The sequence below is a fragment of the Chelonoidis abingdonii genome, chromosome 3 (genome assembly GCF_003597395.2).
Source record: "Chelonoidis abingdonii isolate Lonesome George chromosome 3, CheloAbing_2.0, whole genome shotgun sequence".
Lineage (NCBI taxonomy): Eukaryota > Metazoa > Chordata > Testudines > Testudinidae > Chelonoidis > Chelonoidis abingdonii.
In genome coordinates this window covers 67410668-67432849 of record NC_133771.1, presented here as the reverse complement: position 1 = coordinate 67432849, position 22182 = coordinate 67410668, and the positions used below count along the sequence as shown (strand labels likewise).

The following is a 22182-nucleotide window of genomic DNA, read 5'->3' as shown; positions in this document are numbered from 1 at the left end:
AAGGTTTCGATTGAGGCATTAGATTGCAGCCTAACAACTCCCCCACCTCTTCGTTTCAATCTTTGAAACTATAATGAGATCTGATCTGCTGTACTCTGAGGCGTGTCTATTTCTTGTGCCTAGAGTGCACAATGTGTATTTGAAATCTCAGAACTATTCAGATTTTGCAAGGTGTAGAAGAATCTGTCGAGTACTCACGTGCAAAGAAAGGGGTGTCTCCAGGAGCTTCTGCAATGAGACCTGGCAGAAAGATTGTCAGACCTCTGGCATGTGGTGTCATAGTTTCAAAGAGATAAATTAAGGTGTGAGAAGTACTGGGGTACAAATTTACTGATTCAGTCCAGTCTTGGAAAATGATTATTTGTCCCAGACTTGTTCAACTTGAACCCAGGAGACATGTTTTGGGGTTTCCTTACATTAGTTTCTCTCTCTATCCAGGGGAGAGAGGATATATTCATTTCTGTTGTTGAACAGTACCTGCAATCGACACTCAGAAAGTGTACTAAATTAATTCAAACAAACAAAAGCCACCAGAGATGAGACAATATAGCGAAAAAATGTAACTTTACCTATAGACTTTTTGTAGGCTCCAACAAGGTAATGTGTTAGTTGTGATTTTACTGCATGGTACAAACAGGGGCATTGCAACACAGCAGGTGTTGGCTAGTGTGTCTTCATGGGCCCTACAAAGGGAAAAAAAAGCAAGTTTTTAGTTGTTTGTGCTAAATGCCCCTTGGTTGGTTAGTGGAGTCATTCCGCACATTTTGCTGAATTGCAGTGCATAAGATTTTTGTAGTTTACCATTAGCATGTGAAATACTATGTAAAGCTGATGTACTATTATCAAGTAAATCCTCATATACTACACTTAGTAATGTAAGCATGGTGGAGCCTATCAAGCAAGTGTAGGTGTTTTTGATTGTTATATAACGTAAATAGTAAAGGACGTGGCAAAACTCCCCTTGCTCTGTACAATTTTCACAGGAATGTTTTAAAAAATATAAATTTTGATCTTGAAGTACTATATATGGGCAGCAATGGATGTAAGTCTATAATGGATCCAGATCCACCAAAACGTTGCCCCCTCACTTCCCTTTAACTAACTGGAAAGCTAGCTAAATGAGCAATGTATACCAGCTTGGGGCTTGTGCAGCTGTTGCCTTTCTTCCTTGCCCTCTGGTGCTGTAATTGTGACCTAATGGCTTCAGAAGAGGTATCTTGGGCCTAAGGAGCATCTTCTTCCTATGTAGTGCATCTGTTATGGACTGACTCAGTGCTTTATTTGAGGCCCTTCCAAAGCAGGATGAACTTCCAAGGATCCTGTCTTAATCAATCACTGCATACAGGCCTATCTTATCCTAACTTAGCTTTTCTTTTTCTTTTTTCCTACAGAAAGTCATTGATTTTTATAACTAAGATTTGGAATATAATTTTGTAATTCTCAATTTTCAAATAATGATTTCTGAAATTTACCCAGATTAATTTCTGGTTATTAAACAGTTGGAGATCTAGTATTCGTTTGGGTTTACATACCTAAAACTTGTTAACAGTACGGTTAACGCTCAAAATCTTGGTCTTCACTGAGTGAGTCTTCCTGTAAGTCTTCCGGTACCAGTTCAAGACATTGTAAATATAAGCACTCACTGGCTCTGTCGGAGACAGTACCATTGACTCCAGCTCCTCTGGAGCCATCAAGTCCAGTGCCTTTGTCTTTACTGGACCCTGGACATACAGATGATTCCAACCATCTCAGTACCGTCGGCTCCAGCAGCAGTGCAAGCACTGACAATAGGTGGCTTGGCAGAATCTGATTTTTTTAATATAATTTTGACAGATAAGGTATATGTTTATTGTTAAGCATTTTTTATTTTTATCTATTTAAATTTTAACAGTTGCGAGAAATTATGAGGTGGGGGGAAGGTCAGACATTAATTATTGAAAGACAGTAGGCACTGAAATTAAAAAAGTTAAAGCTATCAAAATGCTACCCCTACCGCAGCTCCACTAATGCTGGGATCACAACATGTTTTATAAATGTTAAGGTGGGACTCTAATAAGTTCCCAAGCAGCATATTTATTACTTTGCTTATCTGTAAATTTTTATTTGTATTGGTAGAAATATTTTCTCATTGGTTTCTGTATCTATAGTTGTTTATCAACATTTATAAATAAAAATCTTATCCTTCCAAGCCTAATGGAGGACTTACCTGTCTCAGTGCCTTGACTCATTAAACTTTCATGACTGCAAGGGCTCTTATATGTCTCCCTTTACCAGACTCTCCACTACTATTAATGGTGTAGTATTTACCACTATGGGTCTTTGGCACTGTTGGTCCTGTTAGTACAGTCAGTGAATCTGGCACTGTCAATGCAGACACTTCTGTCATGGTTGGCACCAACAGTGTTTTCAGCATACCTAATGCAGCCAGCACCATAAGCAACTCTGCTGAGGTCAGCTTTGCCAGCATGATCAGCACCACTGGAGTCTTCAACATCATTGATGCTGTTGGCTTCAACCCTGCTGGCACTGCATCAGCATTTAGACCTCTTCATCCCATACTGCTGTATACAGACCCCAGGGTGTCTCCCACATCAAGAGCTCCACCAACCCAACAGGAATGACCCCTCCACTTCCTGAGAAATAATACATTTCTTCTTCAAGCTGAATCTGAGAAGCACATGTCACCACCCCAGTCTTTCAGATCACCTTGTACACCTCATAACAGAGATGCAGGTTTTAAGGACTGTGGATGGTTTTCCTACAAGGAAGCCCCAAAATGGTGCCCTCCACATGGGCACTCAAATTGTGCTGTACTCTGCATGGCCATATTGGTGGTTGCCCATACCAAGGGATTTGAGACTTCCATCAGAATCTAATACCAGAAGGAGGTCCCCTTTTCCAGTCCACGAAACCTCTGACCAGGCTACCCTGACAGTTTCTCCTCTCATGGGTTTTAACCATATTGAGCACCCCTGGATGTCCCTCCACACACTTCTTCCTCATCTCCAGATGAAACTGGGTCCTCAATCTCTAGAGGACTTTAAGGTCTTCCTGGACTTAATGAGAAACAGGACCACTTCTTTAGGAGAATAGGTGGAACTTGTTCAAGAAAATCTGCACAGTATCATCAATATTTTACAAATCCCTGCTCCAGGAAGGGTTGCCCTTCCCATTAACAAATCCTTGTTGGAGCTATCGAAAATGGTTTGGCAGACTCCAATCCCCATACCACCTACAGCAAGAGATTGGACAGATGCTACCAATTTAATCCAAAGGACTTTGATTATTTTTTCACACATCTACTCCCTGACTTGGAGTCCTCCTGGTGGTCCTCCAGTTTCATCCCAAAGCCACTCGTAAAGAAAAGGAGCTCAAGAGACTGGATATGTATGACAGAAAAGCTCAATCCACAGTACAGCTACTCTGCAAATGAGGGTGACTAACTATCCAGATTTCCTGTACAAATACAATTTTATTAACTTAGCTAATGCTGTAAAATTTTTAGACAAACTACTGGAGGAGTATAGGGAACAGTCTATGGCTCTTGTCTCACAGCAAAGACATCCCTCCAGGCAACTATTGCTGCAGTTAATATGCTTCACAATTGATGGCCACTGCCACTGGTGTGACATGTTCTTTTGGCTGCAGGCATCTGGAATTCCGAATTTGCTGCAAAACAGAATAAAGAACTTGCCTTTTGAGGGATTTAAGCTGTTCTCTGAAAAGACTGATGCTGCCATTCATACCCTGAAAGTCTCCCAAGCAGCTCCTGAGATCTTGACGAATCTTCTACAAATCACATTTCCAGCAGAGATTCCAGGGCTCTGCTAAAGGGTAATGTCGGCCTTCTTGATATCGCCAAATGGCTTTATCTCAATCAGGCCCTTCTCACCAGACATTGACAGCCTCCTGAGCAGTCGTCATCACTGCCTCCTCAAGGGCAGCATACCATTCTCAACACCTCCCACCCTTTGGACAACAACTGTCACTCTTTCCAGTGTTTGGAATAAAATAACATTGAACACATCATTGCTCAGGACTATGAAGAAGAGATATATTATCCAATTCATCTCTTCCCTTTTCCCAACCCACTATCCCTGTCCCTTTTCAGGGACCCATCTCACACGATCAGGTTGCTTCAAGAAGTATGGTCTCTTCTGGAATTGGAAGTGACAGATGTTCCTTGTCATCACAGAGGACTATTCCTGTTACTTCTTAATTCCCCAAAGGTCTAAGGGGTTTATGTTCATTTAGGCCTCAGGAAGATGAACTGCTTTATCAATAAAATCAAGTTCATGATGGTTACCTTCACTTACCAATCTCCACTTTCCAGGAAAGTGATAGTGTATGCCTCCCCTGATTTGCAGGATGCATACTTCCACATGGCAATACATCCTGGCCAGAGGAAGTACCTTTGCTTTACAGCAGGCGACATCCACTGCTTGTACACAGTGCTCCCATTTGGTTTGTGGTCAGCCCCAAGGATCTTTACAAAATGCATGGTGGTGGTAGTGGCACACTTGTGCCTCTGAGGTGTCCAAATTGTCCCTTACCTGGGCAACTGACTCATGCACAGAGCCTCAAATGTCCAAATCCACAGCAGCGTCCTCATTAAGACCCTCATCTGGGCCCAAAGCTGAATTTAAACAAATCAGTTACGGCTGACACAGCATTTAATGTTCATAGGAGCAGATCTTGATGCCATAATTACAATGGCCTATCTCCAGTCAATGGGTTTCAGTACATAATTGCCCTCTCTGAAGGCCTAACGTCTAACACAATAACAGCAGTGCATTCCTGTCTACAACTACTGGGCCACATGGCTTCTTGCCTGTAGGTAACTCCAGACTTCACCTTGGCTGTGTGCATGTCTGGCTCCATTTAGTCTGTCATCTGACCAAGCATCCTCTGAACATGCTGGTTTGTGTACCTGAACAAGTGCTTCAGTCCCTCAACTGGTGGTTGGACCCTCACAACATGTAGAAGGGGGTCCCTTTCCTGTCTTCAGAGCTAATTGTGACTCTGGTTACCAATGCATCTACAAAAGACCAGGGGGCTGGCTTCAGTCAACTTTGAGCACAAGCTCTGTGGCCAGCCTAGGAGATCTCTGTGTATTAAAATTTGCTGGAGATTTGTACAGTTCATTGGGCCTGTGAGACATTTTTGTCTAACATCAAGCATGAGGTGGTGCAAAGTCCTTATAGATAACATCATTGCTATGTTTTATTTCAATAGGCAGGTGGATGCAAGACCAGCTCTACTATGTCAGGAGACTGCCAACCTGTGAAATCTGTGCATCAGAAACAAAGTTTCCCTGAAAGCATTCCATCTTCCAGGAGTGAGGAACAGCACAGTAGATTTCCTCAACAGGAATTTTGTAGTCAGAGTGGTCAATCAGAAATGATATTCTCCTCCAGATCTTCCATCAGTAGGGATACCCAGAAATAAACTTGTTCTTCTTTGAGTAATGTTTCTATGGGTGATCCACATTAGGTATGCTTGCGTCCCTAGAATCAGAGATTTTTCGGTAGCATTGCACCCTCCCACTCCCTCAAGTCTCACGTGTGTGTGGCAGCTAAAGAATCCTGAGTGGTCCAACTGCCCTCAGTTCCTTCTCAACCTCCCTTGGCCTGAGATGGAGTCCCTACCAGAGCTCTTCCTAGAGGAGTTCTGTTAGTGCCTTTCATAGTGTTTCCGTTAAAATTAGCTAGCTAGTCATTGCTTCTGTTCCCCTTCTCCCCCCTCTCCTTTTTTCTCTATATTAAAAAAGAATTCCGTAGTTCTTCCTTGTTACCCCTTAGGTTAGAGTAGTGATTCCCTACCATCTTCCCTTCAAGGAATTTATCCCTGCGTGGGGTTATGCTCAAATCCCTCAGGTTCAAATGGTGTTTCTCCTGCTGAGAGGCCATCCCCTTGAGCAACAGGTATCCCTGTGCATTCTTTGCTTGAGAGAGGTGCACATCCCACAGAAGTGCACACATTGCCTCAAACTGAAGGCAAGGACGTGAAAAGCCCATGAACTGAAGCTAAACTACTAATGATAAAAAGCGGACAGCCTCAGGCCCTGGTTCTGGCATTCCTGCTAGAAAGCGGTCACTGTTGGCACCAACATCTGCTGTCCTGCACTCTCTACTGCCTATGAAGAGAGAGTGAGAAGACTCCTCATACAAAGACACTAAGGAACTGTCTAAGAGAAAGAGGTCCGTAACAAGGTTGGTAATCTCTTCAGTGACGGGTACAAGATTCAGTACTTGTAACTCCCCTGGGACCGGCACTGATAGCAAGTCCAAGGACCCCAAGAGGGGTGGATTGGATAACATGGCACCATCAAGCAATAGTGGCAAAGAGAAGCCCAGAACCCCAAAGGTGGTACTGATTGCACCAATTAAACACACAGTACTGAGCACCTTGGCTCTGATGAGACCACCTAACAGACAATCTGGAGAACTCAGGGTAATTCCAGCACCATCAGCACTGATAACATCAGCAGCAATGCACATGCCTCCCATGGTACCAGTGCAAATGCTTCCAACAGTACCAATGATGCTGATGCCAGTACCACAGATTCCGAAAGACCTGCTCGTCTCTGAGACCCCAGAGTCACTGCTGCTGCGTGCCGAGCTCACAGCTCTCTCTCCCAGAGGTGTACCCAGTTACCTAATGTGGTGCACCCATAGCGATAGTGTTCAAAGAAGTAAAGGTTACTCATCCTGTGCAGTAGTTGAGATGCATGTCCTTGTGGGTGCTTCGCTACCTGCCCACCTCCCCTCTACTCTGAAGTTCAGACATAGACTGCAGCGGAGAAGAAACTGAGGGCGGTTGGGCAGTACAGCACTATATAGCCACTATGCACAGCGTGTGACTGGGGAAGGCATAAATATGGCCCAACCAGCCACTGCTACTGAAAATCTCCAATCCTGAGTGTAGGGACACAAGCACATGTAATATGGAGCACCAGTAGGGGGACACATCTCAAAGAACCTCAGTAACTGCACAGGGTGAATAACTTTTTCTCTTCACTACCAACCTGAACAACAAATGTAAGAGGTTTAGTTCCATGGTGGGCTACCATCCTGGTTCCTTAAGAGATGCATTTCTCCTCCCATGGACCAATCCTCTGCTATATGAGTTTCCTCTAGTTCCTCTCATCCCAAGGGTATCTAGGAAGATGAAAACAGACAAAACTAATTTAATCTTCATGGAACCAGCCTTGCTAATGCAGTACTAGTTCGCAGACTCACACCAGCTTTCAATCAGACCGCCTTTAACTTTACCCCTAGTTGAGGACCTCCTGTCTCAGAATCAGGAAAGGTGTCTGCATCCTAATCTTGCTGCCTCACAGTGTGGATGAATTCTGGTTAAATGCTTGCGAAAAAATTGTTCTGAACACCCAGGAAAGATTCCACTTGAGCCACATATGCAGCTTAGTGGGAGAGATTTTTCCATCTGGGCATGATGGTGGTATTAATCACCCTATAGATCAGACATTAACCATATCTAGTATATGGTTAATGTCTGAATACTTTCTAAATACTTACTGAATTTTAATTCATCTGGCCTTTCAGTTAGCTCTGTGAAAGTTCACGTGGCTTCCATACCTGCAGTTCATCCACCAACAGAGGGATTTTCTGTTTTCTCTCACCTTGTGGTATCCAGTTTTCTGAAAGGCCTACTTAATGTCTACCATCCAGTATCTAAGTGCCATCTTGGGACTTGAATCTAGCTCTGTGATGTTTAATACCCCTCCTGTTTGACTGTAGCAACAATGTCACATGTTCCTTCTCACAACCACATTTCTTGACAATTAACAATATTCATGTTTACATAACATTTGTCCAGAAAAATCCAAATGATTTACAATCTTGGTAAATATGTGCATGCATAAGTACACACACACACACCTTACCTCTGACTAGCAATTGCTTCAGCCTTCACTGAAATGCAGCCATTTCCATGACAGAAGAGCAGCTTGAACAATGTACGGCAGCACCCCAAAACAGTTGTGCAGTACGGGTGAGGTAAAATAGCAATGGAGCGGAATGTTCAAGAAATCCGATTACAGTTTATTATAATGTAACTGGTCTATGTAATTCCTGTTTTATTTCTGAGTTATCCTGCCTAAGTTTAAAAATTCAGTGTTAATATGAGAATAAATAAAGACAGTCTGGTTTTGGTAAGTATAAGAGGAAATGCTATTTTCTGTTTCTCCCACTGCTACTGTTAATAAGTTATGCCATAGAAGGGGGGAATGGTAAAGGCAAACAAAAACAATTATTTTTCTTTGGGAAGTACTGTTCTTCTGGACTTATTTGTATTGATTTAAAGGTTATTCTTTCATTTAACACACATATTAGGTAATGATTGGCAGGATAATTGAGGCCAGGGGAGAAAAGAAATTTAGGTGCCTAGACATCATCTTGATTTCATTGCACTGATAACCAACAGATGCGATGGCGGTAATATAATATTCTAAATATGGGGACTTCTTTAGTCATTTGACTACTTTACTTAACTAAAATTTGTACAGAGTGGACCTGGTCCAGAAATGTGATGAGAAGTCCCAGTGAGGATGATTCAGACCCTTTTAATCGAGTAGCTTTTATGTTTATTGCTTGGTTATGGCACCATTTTGTATTGTATGTCAGTGGTTCTCAAACTTTAGCAACATGAGGACCCCCATTTTGGTTTAAAATTTTTGTGGAACCCAAGCTCTCCCTGCTCAGCCTCAGGCCCAGCCCTCTCTCCACCCTTTTCCCCACTACTCTACACCCCCTGAATTTTAAGGACCTAAATGCTTTATTATTTCTGCATGTGAGGAATCTTTGGTTATCAAAAAGAATTTATACAAAATGTTTGTTCATTGACAAATCATGACTATCTGCTTTTTCAGTTATCCAGTTCTGCTTTTCTTTTCTCTCACATAGACAGCTGAAAGACTGATCTGCTTCTGGATCTAATGGCAAATATGAAAAAAAACAGAACTATTGGAGCATAGAAAAGTAGGGAAGTGCCATAAATTAAAGGCTTTTCCCAGGGCTTTGATGGTAACAGTATGTCATGAAAATCACATGACCCGATAAAAGTATGAGAATTGGCAGGCCATTATATTTATTTATTTGACTGAAACTACTGAAGTTCCTACTGATACCAACGAACTCTATTTAGCACCAGGCAGTTTATCATTTACTACTTGTACATATGAAAAGTGGCATATTTGAAATATTCCTTTAGCATACTTATTTATGTTATAGGGTATGCTGCTTTTTCAGAAATAAAGGAAGGCTTTGTTCCTTTCTTACATGAAAAGTTTGCTGGAAATGTTGGCATGTCTACTGAAAGGAAAAGCAAGCAAATTATGAGTCAGTAAAACAGAACATGCTCTTCCAACTATGCCTGTTGTGTATCATCCATCAAAGTTCTTTCTGTTTAGCATGAGTCCAAATCCACTTTCTAAAGTTAGTCTTTGTTTGTTCTCTTTTTCTGTACTTCTGTTGCAGCATATCTGTTGATATTATTATGCTGTGTATGCTTTGGATATATACACATAGAATATGCATGTGGAGTATAAATATTTATATGACTCCTTTACAACTGTGGCTAGTTCTACATACTAATTACAGACAACTACATAATCAATAGAGTAATGTCAAATAAGGTTCCTTCAAATCTGTCTACCAAAAGGGCATATCTGTACATGCCCCTACCTTCTTTTGTTTGTCATTTTTAAATTTAAAAATAAAAGAAGAAAAAATATAAAACATGTAAAGGACGGAAATTAAAGGTCTTTTTAGCTAAATTTTTCAGCGAAACAAGACTTTCTTTTACAGATTGACAGAGCATCACATTTAATTATGTCACTGCCTGTGTATTCAAAAAGACAATACCTTCTGGAAACCAAGTCAGATAAAGATATAGTCTCCTAAAGTATAATACTGCAAACCAAAAAAAAAACCCCCTCCTCTATAGTTTTCTATGAATGTTATTTATTTAAAAGTTTGTATTTTAAAAATCTTACGTGTCTACTCCCTACACAAAGATTCTGGTAGGATATCTAGTGCAGTATCCTTATGAGCTGAAACTAATGCAACGTAGATATTTTCCAGATGTGTTTAGGCAGAAGCATATATCTGGATTTTTGTTGGCACATATGCAGTGAACAGCTTTAGTCTTTTTTTCTCATTGCCAGCAGCTGCCCTCTCTGTGAGCATGTGCTGTAATTTCCCTGGACATCACCAGCTGTTTCTTCCTCTGGTGCCAATATGGTAAAAGTGAATCATTTTGGAAAAAATATTTTGGATGGAAGGAATGCCTTATAATCTGAGAAAAATGGACAAATATCTTCACCATTGAAGAGCATGACTCAAACTGGAAAACTGACTTAGAGCTGTTTTTCATATTCAGCCTCAAGGGGTTATTGATCAAAAAACATTATATAGAAAGAAGAAAATTTTCCCCATTGACAATAGTTTCTCTTAAATACTGATGTTTATAGAGTAAATTTAAAGAAGAAACATAGTTAGATGGTTGGCTTTATTTTCTTGATCCACCAGAGACATCCTGCAAATCCTTGGGGATGTTACTTTTAATCCCTTTGTGTATCAGTTCCCCAATGGTAAAATGTACTTCCCTACCTCACAGGGGTTTTGTGAGGATAAATACATTGAAGATTGAGAGTCTTTCAGATATTCTGGTAATGGAGCCATATGAATACATAAAATAAATATATATGCAGGGGTTTAATATATAACTGAAATAGGGATGGAAACTGATAAAGATTAAAATCTCTTCTTTATAATCAGCAGGACTCAACTCTGAATGTATGATGCAAGGTAAATTTAAAATGGCTGGAACTTTGCTTTGGAGAATTCCCCTTATGAATAGGCCATCTCCACCACTGTAAAGCTTGCAGAGGTAGACCTGCCACCTCCAGACTGGAACACCCTACTGGTGTAAGGGAGGGAGGAGGCATGGCAGGCACACCACCTAACTCCTCTGTGCAGGCTATGGACATTGCAAGTTACTGCACAATGAGGAGATAAACTTCTGCATGCAGTTGGGTAGGGAATGGGCAGGGAATGGCCTTAGCTCTGAATCTCCCGCCCATCAATGTGCTGGAAAGCCGGCCCAAAGGGGGGAGTAATCTACTTCTGGTCCAGTAGCATATTGCTTCCCTCTCTAGCAGCGAGAGAATTATGGCTGTTATCATCTAGACCTATGTATGTATTAGAAAAATAGGAACACAAAATTAACACATATTGTAGAAATAATTATTCTCTCCTTGTGTGACAGTAACAGCTTTTAACTTCATTCCTTCAAGGCTGCAGATATTGGTTATGGATTCCAAGGCCAGAAATTGTGATAATCTAGTCTGACCTCTTTCACAACACAGGCCATAGAATGGACAAATATCTTCTATTGCCCAAAATAATTTGTAGAGTTGAAAAACATCCAGTCTTGATTTAAAAAATTGTCAATGCTGGAGAATCTACCGTGACACTTGGTTAACTGTTCCAATGGTTAATTACTCTCACTGTTAAAAATGTGTGCCTTATTTCCATTTTGAATTTGTCTAGCTTTATGGTGCAGTTTAACTCTACCAGAGATATAAGGAAAGTAGGAATGAATGCAGGGAGGGAAGGAACTAAGGAGTTAGCACAGAAGAGGTCAGATTCAAGGACAGTTTGTGCATTATTGTCTTGGAGTTACTGCCTTTTGAGGTTGGTATTATTGTTAGGTTTCAGATTTATCACAGTCTATTTGCTTTGTTATGGATGGGGATGGGACTCCTAAGCACCTGAGCCACTTTGCAGAGAGGAAGTGCTGAAGCAGCAATGCTTAGAGGCATCACATAAGACATACTGCTTCCTAAATGCTGTGCTGAGCATGGTGAGTAGTGAGACTTGCTGCATTTTAGAAAACTGTAACTAGGTATTTCCCCAGTGCAAAAGGATGGGACCATGGTCTCCCTTAACCACGCTTCTCTAGTAGCACTGGTATCCCAGAAAAGTCTGCTTGAAGTGTAGTCCTGGTGTAGGTGCGGGTAGGGTAGAAAAAGGCTTCCTGGTGCTTTTCTGTTTTAGTAAATTCACACAAAAACAGTTATAATATGCCTTTGACCTTTGTTGTTGATGTTAATAAACATTTATATACAAAGAACCCACCACAATCAGGGACCCATTGTGCTAGGTGCTGTACAAACTCATAATATAAAAATTCCAGTGGGCTTACAATCTGTAGGACTGATGCTGTGCTTTACAGTGCATAGCAAGTGTGTTGCTGTTAGATGATACAATCAAATGTTGTTGTCTTCTTGGTGAAATAATTAATTTAAAGTAAATTTAATATAAAGCAATTTGACTAGTGATATTCTGTCTTGGTCCCCTCCTTTTCTCATTCTATGTCCTATCTCCGGATTGTCTTTTCTGCAAACACATCTTTAAATATACTGTTTATGTGGATGGTGCTCAAGTCTACATTTTACTTGGAAATTGTATCCCTCTATCAAAACCAAAATCTTGGATTGTCTTTCTGATGTCTCCTTGTGGATGTCTAGTTACCAACTGAACTCTTGATCTTTCTACACAAACTCACCCCACCTCCTCCCATTCCCTATCTTGATGGACAAGACCACTTTCCTCTCTGTCACTCAGACCCATACTCTCATCTTCATCTGTAACTCAGTCTTCTCTTTTAAGGAACAAATCCCAACTGTATCTAAAACTTGCTGCTTCTGCCTGCACAATATCTCCAAGATCTGTTCACACTGCCCATCTCTGCCCACACTGGAAAAACTGCTTTGTAAACCCTGATCATCTTGTGCCTCGACTGCTGTAATCTCCTCTTTTCTAATCTTGTTGCTTGCAATATTGCACCCTTCTGTTCCTTCACAAATTCATTCAAAATACTGCTGTGAAGATAATTTTCCCGGTTTTTTGCTCGCACGCTCTCTCTCCATGCACAAGCACACACCCTTTACGCCCCTGCATGGAGCCCCCCGTCTTCTACTGCATCAACCACTAATGTGTGGTTCTTAACTTAAAAGCACAATTTAGCCTTGCCCTACCTATCCTTCCTAATATTTTATGACAAGGTTGGGTCTCACTTTCACTCTGCCAATCATCTGATTTTCTGCCTCTTTGATGAGCACTTTCTTCCACATTGACCCTTACAAATGGGAAAAGCTTCCAGTCAAAATCCTTCAAGCTTCTCTTCAAAACTCACCTCTTCTCTAATGTGTGCAGTAAACTATAACCTCATATCATTCAGGCATGTGTTGAGTTGTGATTATAGCTCCTGATTAACTGAGAACTGTGAATATCCTTTTATTCCATCCTCATGCCAACCCCCTAGTTTTGTCTCAGATGTTTTGTTATATCTTATGTGTGTTTAAGACTGTAAGCTCTTTGCAGCAGTGAATGTCACCTTCTATATGCTTACACTGTGTCTAACGTGACAATTGGGGTATTACTGAAATATAAGCATTGAATAATAATAAATCTTTGACCAAAACTGAGAGACACTACTATCTTAACTATGATAGCAACTCTTATATTTAAGCTTGCCTAATACTTTTCATTAAAAGTGTGTGGCTTTTTCTTTGAGATGCTTTTACACTACCAGTGTTTGCAGCAGGCTTTGAATTTTTTGTAGGGGAAATGTCCTTAAGCTAGAGGACTGCCTTGTCTTTATTGCATGAAACCCCATTTTTGCAGAGATATAAACAGTTCAAATTGTTTATTTGCCGCCTTCTCACATTTCTCAGAAAAATTGTCAGCCTGTCAGAGTAATAGCTAAACATGAGTATTCTAAGACTAAGTTCATGCCACTCCCAAAACAGTAGAGCAGATGACAGCACTGTGTTGGGAATGCTTTTGGGGGAGTTAAGAGCAGAGATCCAGTCTGGGCTGCCCTCTTCTGACCTGGTACATTGCCCCAGTACCCAATTCCTTGCCCCATCTGGGAGTCACCACATAGGAAAGGAGCTCACCCAGCTCCCAGAATGGGAATGAGTGCTGGCCACTCTTTTCATCTGTCTATAGGTTCCATGCCTAGGACACAGCACATGCACTCACCCTCTGGGAAAACAGTTTTTCCTAATGCTAGCTAATGCAGTTAGTCCTGTAATTCAAGTGGTAACAGTTTGTACTGCACTGCTGAAAGGTCAGGGTTCCAATCCCAGTTGTGATGCAGAATGGGTAGTTGTTAAAATTGCACATAAAAGAATTTTTTTATCTTAGTTTTTATTTTATTTTATTTTATTTTATTTTTTAAAAAAACACATTAGAAACTATGTTAAAAGAATGGTTTTAGGTTGCAAAATCAAGTACTTGAAAGTTAGGAAATGCCAAATTTATGAATGCACACAGCCTTAATTCACCCCCCTTGTGCATATATATTATGATACAATCCTTAACATGGTTGCATACTATATTTCCACTGGACCCCAGCCTCATTCAGTGCACAGGATGGACACACAAGTGGCAGAATTAAAGTTACATGGCCACTATCTATCTTGGATTTCCTAACTCTTGAGTACTTGATTTTGCAACGGAAATAACACACTTTTAACATATCTTGTAATTATTATTCATATTATGATAGCATATAGAGACCAGATCAGGTGTTGGTCCCATTGTGATAGGCACTGTGAGTATGAAAAATGTCCTTGTTATGAAGAGATTACATAAATGTGTAAAGTTATCAGAAAGAACCAAATAAGTACTGTAAAGAATAGGTTAACTTTTAAAGTTGGTTATTTAATTGTAGCTAGGAAAAGGGCATCATCAAGCAAGGAATGTTGAGAGAAAACAGTAGTATTTTACTGCTTCAGGGCCAAATTTATGATGTCAGGTTATTATGGAAGCAGTAAAAAATATCTGCCTTACTGACTTTTCAGACATGGTAAATGACGTAGTAAAAACTGAATCTGACAGTAGAGCTAAATCATAACAGGATAGGCTGAGACTCTAATCAACTGAAGTTTATTTGTATAGAAGGAGCTGTAATATTACAGGACCAGGAGAGCATGGAAAAATTCTTAACTAAGTTCAATGGAGAAGTTTTGAAGAATCAATCTCCCATTTACCCCAAAGAAAATTAAAAACAATGAAACACACAAGTGCAAACTTATTAGGGGTGGGGAGAGAGGAAGGAGAGAGTGTTTTTGGTTTTATGAGACTCAGAATGTTTAATCTGAACTGTTTTTGGCTTCTATTTATTATTGTGGTGCCAGTGCCACTGTACTTAAGACTGCATCATGACATTGATCTAAAGGTGGACCTTCCTAAGTCCTTAAAATCAGCATGTTTAGTTGGATTTCTTTGAAATTTGGTATGTTTGAGGAAGGTGTAGAGTAAGGTTAGTTTCCCAGATTTGGAGTCCTTTAAACCACAGATTCCAGAGATATAAGTCCTGAAAAAATTGCCATTTTAAAAAAAAGTTTTTAAGTGTTTTTTTGTGACCAGAGCAAGATATATAACAATTGATGTGATGTGGATCAGATTGATCTTAATCTGTGAATTTTAGCCAAGATAGTACATGGCACCCTTTGAACCTTTGGGGGACCCAAACTGAAACCTGTATTTAAGGAAATGTACATTTTTTACACTGCATGCACTGATACAGACAAGCAGCTAGAGGATTTCCATGCCTGCCATTTTATATGTTTTAAACTTGACTTTTGCAAGTGGTCTAGAATCTGAGTGGTTATTAAGCTTTCTTTGAAATTTTGTGTGACTAATGGTGGTATGTGGTAGAATTAGTGATCCAAATTTGGGAACTTTTGATCTAAGGAGTTCTGTAGTTATGCCTCCACCCCCCTTGCAAAAAACCCCAGTTTCCTCCTTCTGCTTTACTATTAAACTGAGGGGTTCAACGGATGATTGGATGAATTACAGATGTCTTGATGGCTGTGAACTCACCCTTCAATTAGTATATGAAGAGATAAATTCATCCCAAATCTCACACCCAAACTCCAAGGCAAAAGGAGTTTTGGATTGAGTGGCTGGAGGTTGCTACAATTTATGAATCATCAGTGGCAAATACATTTGGGAGGAAAATTAGACATGTGAGTGTTTCCTGGGAGGGGAGGGGTTATGAGGGAGCAGAATAGTGGGAGAGGGGTTTGGGACAGCAGTGAAAGGAGGAGGATATATGGGGATGGATGGCAAGGGAGGTGAGAGAGGTTAGGAGCTTCCCTGAACTTCCAACCTTCCAGCACCCCACAGCTTTGCCAGTGCTCCCCAACCACCCGGCACCTCCCACAACTCTGCCAGTGCACCCAACATTTCATGAAAGCTATTAATAAGTGTTGGAAGAAAATTAATTGGGAAACTGGACGGTGCCAAGGGCTAGTGAGAGTTTGTATATATTGAGTATCAGAGGGGTAGGAGTGTTAGTCTGGATCTGTTTAAAAAAAAAAAAAGGGGGAGGGGCCGGCAGAGTCCTATGGCACCTTATAGACTAACAGACATATTGGAGCATAAGCTTTCGTGGGCGGATACCCATTTTGTCAAACGTCTGATGAAGTGGATATTCACCCAGAAAAGCTTATGCTCCATGAGTCTGTTAGTCTATAAGGTGCTATTGGACTTTTTTCATATATATTGAAGCATTGCTCGAACTGGATAGAAGGAAGATGGCAATGGGCGGCCTTTCTCCCCCCACCCCCTTTTAATAGAGTTAGGTGGAATCCTATAGGTGAGAGTGAATGGATTGTAAAAGGAGGTGAAAAGCTTGTACATTTCAACAGCTGTGACACTGGCAGAGTAAAGGTATGTGTGCTAATGGGGGATATTGGGACATTCTGAAAGAGGGCAGAGTTGTGGTTGCATGGGCAACTTTAACTGTGCATTTCCTGGTTTTCAGAAGTGTGAGTTGCTCAGCTCAAATTCTGCAAGGAATGACATGCAAGCAAGCCACTGTAACTCTGAGTTAACGTAGCTTTTTGTCACTGAATATTTAATAATAATAATAAAGCCTGTCTGTCTACCATAGCGTGCAGCCATCTCTCAGACTTGCTTTTCATTCATTCAAAGTCTAATAGGATTGCACAGTGTTCAATGGGAGTAATTTTTAACAGTTAATTATAAAACATACTGAATTGAAATATTAAAATATGAAATATCTACTGATAGTTCTGATCCCTAATCTATAGAAATCTGAATAAAGGAAACAAAATCACTACCATCATATGTGGGTGAAACGCAATTGTGTTGAATTTAGAATGGAGTCTACATTTTAAAGGTCCAGTAAATGATGAGCCAGATCCTCAGCTGGGGTTACCTGAGGAGATTCTATTGTAGCCAAAGGAGCTATGCTGATTTACCCCATTATCTTTAGTATATGCATAATATTTGTCTTAAGTTTATATTAAATATAGAATTATAGTAGTTGTCCACGTTGCAAGCAGGAGAAAATATTTTTAGTTATTTTCTTTGAAATTAGTAATAAGCTCTGAGGATAACAAATTCTCTGGCTGAAACACAGAACAGCTTTTAATGTTCCCATGGAAAATTATCAGGAAATATTTCCATCTAAATATCACCTCCCTGGCAAAAATCTCTGGTTGATTTTCAGTAAGACAAATAAGGATAGTGGCTTATAGCTCTTCTCTCCTCTGGTTCCCCTATCTCTCCCTCCTTCTCCTCATACAGTGTTGTTTGTGGCTAAAATCATCCCAGCTGCTGCACAATAACCATTTCCAATTGAGACTCACTAGGTGGTATTTATCATGAGGCATCAGTCTTCACCATTTCTTGATGTAGTTTTTGATTTATGCAGTTTGGGTCAAGTTTGCTTGCCCTACTTATGGAACTGGTACCATGAACTCAGTGTGACTTCACTCATGAGCAGGGTCTAGTCCTATTTGAATCAGTTGCCTGATTAAAAGTATTAATGTCTGATTCTCATCTAGCTCATACTTCTGTGCATCGTGAGTAACTTGGAGAAAATGAGGAGCTGAGAATCAAGCCAAATGACCCAGATAAGTCAGTTTCTGTGAGGAAACAAGCCATGCCAACTGGCATCAATTAGTATTTAGGTTGATGCTTCGTTAATGGAAAGTGCATTCATCCAATAAAAACCATCAAAAGTCAGAAAAATGACAAAACACTTAAGAAATAATGTTGTGTATAGTAATATGAAGGGCACAGTGGGGTCATTGTTGGCACTACTGTCCCCAGAGGTTGGGGGGCCAAAGCCTATTTGTCAAGCAGAGCAGGCCCGATTCATGGGTGCATGAAGAAATCAGGTGGTATGGTAATCTTGTTCCCCTTTTACCGCCATTTGCATAGACACAGTGTCCCAGGAGTTCTCTCTGGTGTGGTAAGGTTCCATGATGCCTCAGTGTCCATGGTTATTGTAGGGAGTTATGTAATCACTTAAAGTTTCATAAAAATAATTTGTTCGTTTTATATCAATGGACAATAAACAGTGATCATTCATGCCTGATTAGCTACAGATTATATGCAGTTAATAAACATCACTGACATAAGTAGATATGTCATTTGGAAATTATTAACTCTCATCAACAGTTGCCAACTTTGAGTATAATAAGATCCTGTTTTATTGCAATTTTAACAGATCACTCCATCTTTTTCGAACTGATTTGTCTGGACCAGGCCAAACACATGTTAATTTTTAGACCTGACAGCTCTTATGGGGTTACATGGAATAATACGATAGAGGGGAAAAAAGTGAAGGTATATCCAGGAATTAGAGTAGTGGCTGGCAAATAAAATACTTCAGGTGAACACATCTTTTTCAACTTTATGTCTATATTTGGATATAGGCAAGGAAAAGGAGATATCACTTGATTTACAAGATTATTAAATTAAAAGACCATTCTGTAAATATTTAAATGTGTCCAGTTTTATCAAGCATATAGTAGATGCAATATAAATTATTTGTCATATCCTTTGTTGCTTTTTATTTTGTTTTTTGAATACTTCTTGTAGAATAGAAATATGCATAGTTTTATTATTTATCATTTTAAAAATTGTGAAATTAAACTGAATATATTTCAGTAATTGCACATTTGTGTACATTGACTTATGTTGTTTAAACTTTGTGTGTGTGTGTGTGGGTGAGAATTCTCTCTCTTTCTTAATTTTTCCCATGAGATGAAAAACATCCTTTGGTCCCAAACTTATTTGGGTTCTAAAGTTCTGATCTTGCAAATGCTTGTGCAGATGCACAAAGTTACAAGCATTCAATGTTTGTAGTAGGATCAATCCTAAATGTGTCCAAACTTTGCATTTTTACGAAGATGAAATTCACACCAGTGCAGGGTCTGCATTACGCCCTCCACACAATTTAAGGCCTAAATTAAGGACTTAAATGGAAGGTCCTCTGCACTGAATTTGACTGTACATGTACTGCAGCAAATATATTGATCTAATTTTTATGTGCATATAATAAAAAATATTAACCAGGAATGCAATCTGATTCATGCTGAGTACCTTTATCTGAAATTATGGGGAAGTTAATATAGTCCTAAACAAGTCCTAAACTGACTGCTGTTAAAGCCTGACTCAGTGCATACTGAATCTACTCAATACATAAACAGTCAGTATAGTCAGTAAGGGTGGGAAAGGTGTGTTGTCATATGTATATTGTGCTTGAAGCATTTTTTTTCCCATTAGATCTCAGATGTTCCATTCAATTTATACAGTTTATAGAATCTAAAGAAATCCTGGTTTATGCATTTTTGAAAAAGGAGATTAAAAAAAATATCTGGTTAAAAGTGAGTTGGTATTCTTTCATTTAACCTTAGCCTTTTCATGGCAGATTCGGTTAAGTAAAAACCATGCTGTTCATGAGTTGGTAATAAAGTTTATGCTCAGCAACTGTAACACATCCACGTAATTATTTCTGACTCACAGACCTAGACATTCTTATTCATCTCTACATCTGTCAGAAAAGACCTAAAGCATTTTTATCGCCTTTATGCATCCCTTGACAATCAAAATCCAGAGAATTTATTTCATGAAAACGACATGCAGCATACGTGGCAATTTGCAAAATGACTAGCACAGCTTGGGAGAGAATTCACAGAATCCTTAACCCAACATTTATAATATCCCCAAGATGTGCACCTTGGGATGAGCATGCCAAACACTGATGTAAACCAAAACAAATACATATTCCCTGCTTCATAACGCACTTTATGCCTACTCATTAATAACAATGTAGAAATGTTAACAACTTAAGTCACTTTGAAGTGACACCTCACTTCACTTTTCAGTCTGTGAAACCTGTTGGATTTTTTTTAAACATAAAATACAGAGATGGGAATGACAAGTGCTAGGAAATGCAACATTAGACCTGCTTGTTTTAATAAAACAAGACTATGAACATGTTATGGAAGAGAGAATAGAGCTTGCCATTGCTGAGTTTAAAAGAGTAAGTGCCAACAGCTTGTGGCTGGTAGAGCACTCTGACAATGCTAAATATCTATGCTGAATAAGTATCAGAGGGGTAGCCATGTTAGTCTGGATCTGTAAAAAGCAACAGAGTCCTGTGGCACCTTAACAGATGTATTGGAGCATAAGCTTTCGTGAGTGAATACCCACTTCATCAGATGCATGTAGTGGAAATTTGCAGAGGTGTATATTGCCATTCCTAAATATCTGACTTTTGTCCATTTATCCTTTTCCGTAGTGACTGTCCCGTTTGGCAAATGTACATAGCAGAGGGGCATTGCTGGCACATGATGATGAATATTACATTGGTGGATGTGCAGGTGAATATACCGTGATGATGTGGCTGATCTGGTTAGGTCCTGCGATGGTGTAACTGGTGTAGATATGTGGGCAGAATTGGCATTGAAGTTTGTTGCATGGGTTAGTTCCTGAGTTAGAGTTACTATGGTGTAGTGTGTGATTGCTGCTGAGAATATGCTTAAGGTTGGCAGGTTGTCTGTGAGCGAGGACTGGCCGGCCTCCTGAGGCCTGTGAAAGTGAGGGATCGTTGTCCAGAATGGGTTGTAGATCACTGATGATGCGTTGGAGAGGTTTTAGCTGAGGACTATAGGTGATGGCCAGTGGAGTTCTGTTGGTTTCTTTCTTGGGCTTGGCTTGCAGCAGGATGCTTCTGGGTACACGTCTGGCTCTGTTGATTTGGTTCCTTATTTCCTCGTGTGGGTATCGTAGTTTTGAGAGTGCTTGGTGAAGATCTTGTAGGTGTTGGTCTCTGAAGGGTTCGAGCAAATGCGTTTGTACCTCAGCGCTTGGCTGTAGACACTGGATTGTGTGGCGTGTCCGGGATGGAAGCTGGCATTATATCAGGGTAGGGAGAGGAACCGCTCCCTGCCCCGGCTCACCTCCGCTCTGTCTCCGCCTCCTCCCTGAGCGCACTGTCGCTGCTCCGTTTCTCCCTCCCTTCCAGGCTTGCCATGCCAGTCGGCTGTTTGTCCTGGCAGACCTGGAAGATGGGGAGAAGCAAAGCGGCGGCAGCGTGGTCAGGGGAGGAGGCGGAGATGAGCTGGAGCGGGGAGCAGTTCCTCTGCGCCCCCCGTTACTTGCTGCAACCCTCCTCGGGGCCTCCCCGCCCCAGCTCACCTCCATTCCACCTCCACCCACGACCGCGCTGCAGCTCCGCTTCTCCCCCTGCCTCCCTCCCTTCCAGGCTTGCCATGCCAAACAGGTGATTGGCTCAGCAAGCCTTAGAGGGAGGAGAAGCGGAGCTGCGGCACACTCATGGGATGAGGCAGAGCGGAGGTGAGCTGGGGTGGGGGGCATGGGGAGGGCCGCAGCAAATAATGGGCGGGCGCAGAGGAACCGCTTGTGGTAACATGAATTAGGATATAACAAGGTAAAGCAGCCCCATCCCCCGGAGCGCTGCTTTACTGCATTATATCCGAATTCGCCTTATATAGGACCGCATTATATCGAGGTAGATATTTACAGAAGTGTTAAACCTTGTTGTATGGAGAGAGAGAACATAGGGTAGAACCAAGGGCTTTCCTACTTTTTTTCTCCCAGAACGCTGCCTTGGAAATTTCACTTACTACTTACTCTCAATCTAGAGTAATTAGTAGTACTTAAAACTTAAATAGATTATATGCCTCTGCTGAAGTGTGAGTGTGCAGCACAAATGAAAATCAGACCAGTGTTATTTAGGTACCTAACTTGATGCCCAAATTTAAAATACAATTTTATAGCCTTATCTCAGCACTAGTGA

General features: G+C 40.6%; 1 protein-coding gene across 2 annotated transcripts in view; it reads left to right on the top strand.

Moving 5' to 3' along the window:
• Positions 1–22182, top strand: part of ME1 (malic enzyme 1) — a 366579-nt gene that overhangs the window by 213989 nt on the left and 130408 nt on the right. The gene's annotated exons all lie outside the window — the stretch shown is intronic.